Here is a 3,592-nt window from a genome sequence, read left to right as displayed (position 1 = left end):
CGGGCTGGATTCAAACCCGCTGGCCTTGGTGTAGGTGGCTGGCACCAAGACCACTGTCCTACAGGTGCTGAGCCTTTTACAGCCTTCTTAAATTTTTCTTTTTGGATCTGAGATCTGATCAAAGATCGTATGTTGTGTTTGGTCATTATGTCGCTTTGATTGCCAATTTTTGTTTTTATCACGATGTTGACTTTTTTGAAGAGTCCTTTAAATCTTCTTATAAAGACGGCTGAGTCTTATGGGTTTGCCAGCTCTGTGTTACTAACAGCTAAATATAGGCCGTCATTGTAGTAAAGCGACGTCTCCTTCTTCTCCCTTGGAACTGAGATGCTGTTATACTATTTGGCTTCCAAAGTTAGCACACTAAGATGTGGGGTTTGCTTAAAATTGTAAATGTGGAAAAAATCTCAGTGTGGAGAGCAAGGCAGATGAGAATTATACAGGGTGCATTTTGTGTGATTAAAGGCACAGTCCCTGTCCCTTGCTCTGGTGGCTGCCCTTGTCAGCTCTTGGCTGGGCAGCTCTTCCTCCTGGCTTTTCTCCTGCCTGGGGCCTGGCTCCCCTCCAGCATCATTAGGTTGCAGCAAGGAGTTAGAAACAGCCCTGCAGTTATTTAAATCTCCCAGTCCGAATCATTTGGGCTAGGGAGCATCACACAGCCTTTGTGTGTGCAGGCTGAGTGCTGGACACAACATGGTGTGCAAGGTGGGTGTGTATGCAGGAAGAGCACCTTCTTGAGAATCTGGGGGGCCACAGTCATGCATCTCTTATGAGACTGCAAGCTGGTCACAGGTATTGTGGTCTCACGTGATTTCTAGAGAGAACAACACCCATCCTTTGCTTTCCTCTGGGCAAGAAGCACTCAGGGCTGAGAGGCCAATCAAAGAGATACCTGCAAAGCCCAGTGAAGAGAGGACGTGTATGTGGGTGTGCACGCTGGTGGGAGACAGGAAGGAAGGAGAAAGAGAAAAGACGGGATAAATGAAAGAATTAAAACTGAAGTTTCGAAGGCTGGGAGGCAGAGTGCCTCTCATCTGTATTCCTAGCACTCTAGGAGGCCACAACAGGTGGATTGCCTGAGCTCAGGAGTTCTAGATCAGTCTGAGCAAGAACGAGACCCCCGTCTCTACTAAAAATAGAAAAATTAGCCAGGCATTGTGGCAGGTGCCTGTAGTCCCAGCTACTGAGGCAGGGGGATCGTTTGAACTCAGGAGTTTGGGGTTGCTTTGAGCTGTGATGACGCCATGACACTCTATCCAGGATGACAAAGTAACACTGTCTCCAAAAAAAAAAAAAAAATTGAAATTTCAAAAATGCAGCAATAAAAGCAGCAATCACTTGTTGGGAAAAATATTACCATTTTTTAGACTTCAATTTTTCTTTTTTAGGGGGTGGGGTGGGGCTGGGTTTGAACCTGCCTCCTCTGGCATATGGGTCCAGTGCCCTATCCTTTTGAGCCACAGGCGCCACCCTAGACTTTGATTTTTCACATCTGGAGAAACTTCATTTCCTTCTTCCATGTGGACTTAATTGGGAGGCACTCTTAGCAGCTAGGTGACTGGGTTTGTACATAACCTCCCTGTGCCGCAGTTTCTCATCTGTGAAAAGGAGAACGCCTATTGCTTGTGGCTATTTTGAGAATAAAGAGAGATAATCTATGTATGTGCCTAGCACAGACCAGGCACGTGGTATAAACGCTCAATGTAGGTAAGCTACAAATGTTTAGTTTATATCACAAGATTAAGTCGTCCTGATGGTCTTCTTATATCTAATGCCTACCTTCATCTTTAACCTACTCTCTTAAGAATAGTAGTTTGTTTGTTTTTTTTAAAGGCCTTTTTAGAGACAGAGGTGGGTGGATTGTTTGAGCTCAGGAATTCAAGACCAGCCTGAGCAAGATGGAGACCCAGTCTCTACTAAAAATAGAAAAACTGAGGCAAGACGATTGCTTGAGCCCAAGAGCTTGAGATTGCTGTGAGCTATGACGCCATAGCACTCTACCCAGGGCAACAGCTTGAGACTCTGTCTCAAAAAAAAAAAAAAAAAGTTAAAAAAATTCAATTAAATCTGAGCAAGAGCAAGATCCCATTTCTACTAAAAATAGAAAAAACTAGCTGGGTGTTGTGGAAGACACCTGTAGTCTCAGCTCCCCTTTTGGGCTGAGGCAAGAGGATCACTTCAGCCAAAAAGTTTGAGGTTGCTGTGAGCTGTGATGCCATTGCACTCTATATATGGCGAAAGTCCAACTGTCTCAAAAAAATAAAATAAAAATAATTTTTTAGGATGGCACCCATAGCTCAATGGGTAGGGTGCCAGCAACATACACCAAGGCTGGCGGGTTCAAATCCTGCCCAAGCCAGCTAAAAACAACAATGTCAATTGCAACAACAAAAATAGCCAGGCATTGTAGTGGACGCCTGTAGTCCCAGCTGCCTGGGAGGCTAAGGTAAGAGAGTTGCTTAAGACCAAGAGTTTGAGGTTGCTGTGAGCTGTAACACCACAGTACTCTACCCAGGGTGACAGCTTGAGACTCTGTCTCAAAAATAAATAAATAAATAATAACTTTTTAAAAGACTAGTCTATGGCTTCTTTTAGGGGATAATTAAAATGTTCTAAAATTAAGTAATGGTGATGGTTGCCCAACTATGTGAAAAAAAAATTTTTTTTTGAGACCAAGCCTCAAGCTGTTGCCCTGATTAGAGTGCATGGCATCACAGCTCACAGCAACCTCCAACTCCTGGGCTCAAGCGATTCTCCTGCCTCCGCCTCCCAAGTAGCTGGGACCACAGGTGCCTGCTACAACACCCAGCTATTTTTTGGTTGCAGCTGTCATTGTTTGGTGGCCTGGGCTGGATTCAAACCCTCAAGCTCAGGTGTATGTGGCTAGCGCCTTAGATGCTTGAGCCACAGGTACCGAGTCCTATGTGAATATTCTAAAAGTCCACAGAATTGTATACTTTAGTATAACTTCCTTTTTTTATAAGAGACAGAGTCTCACTTTATTGCCCTGGGTAGAGTGCCATGGCTTCACAGCTCATAGCAACCTCCAACTCCTGGGCTTAGGAGATTCTTTTGCCTCAGCCTCCCGAGTATCTGGGACTACAGGCGCCCACCACAGTGCCCAACTATTTTTTTGTTGTTGTTGCAGTTTGTTAGGGGCCGGGTTTGAACCAGCCACCCTCAGTATATGAGGCTGGTGCCCTACCCACTGAGCCATAGGCATGGCCCCATAACTCTTTCTCTTAACCAGCTCTCAGGAATAAAAAAAAAGATTCTAGATGCAGAAATGATGACAATAGTTATTCCAGTTAGCCTCAATAAATACAGTTTGGGGGCAAAGTATATTAAAACTTGGTTGTAGGCTTGGCGCCTGTGGCTCAAGTGTCTAAGGCGCCAGCCACATACATCTAAGGTGGTGGGTTTGAATCCAGCGCCGGCCACCAATGACAACTGCAACCAAAAAAAATAGCCAGGCATTGTGGCAGGCGCCTGTGGTCACAGCTACTTGGGAGGTGGAGGCAGGAGACTCGCTTGAGCCCAGGAGTTGGAGGTTGCTGTGAGCTGTGATGCCACAGCACTCTACCCAGGGGGA

This window comes from Otolemur garnettii, unplaced genomic scaffold (assembly GCF_000181295.1).
Source record: "Otolemur garnettii isolate 467f Iridium unplaced genomic scaffold, OtoGar3 scaffold00001, whole genome shotgun sequence".
In the NCBI taxonomy this organism is placed as follows: domain Eukaryota; kingdom Metazoa; phylum Chordata; class Mammalia; order Primates; family Galagidae; genus Otolemur; species Otolemur garnettii.
The sequence above is the reverse complement of the archived record's forward strand: the minus strand, read 5'-3'. Positions refer to the sequence as shown.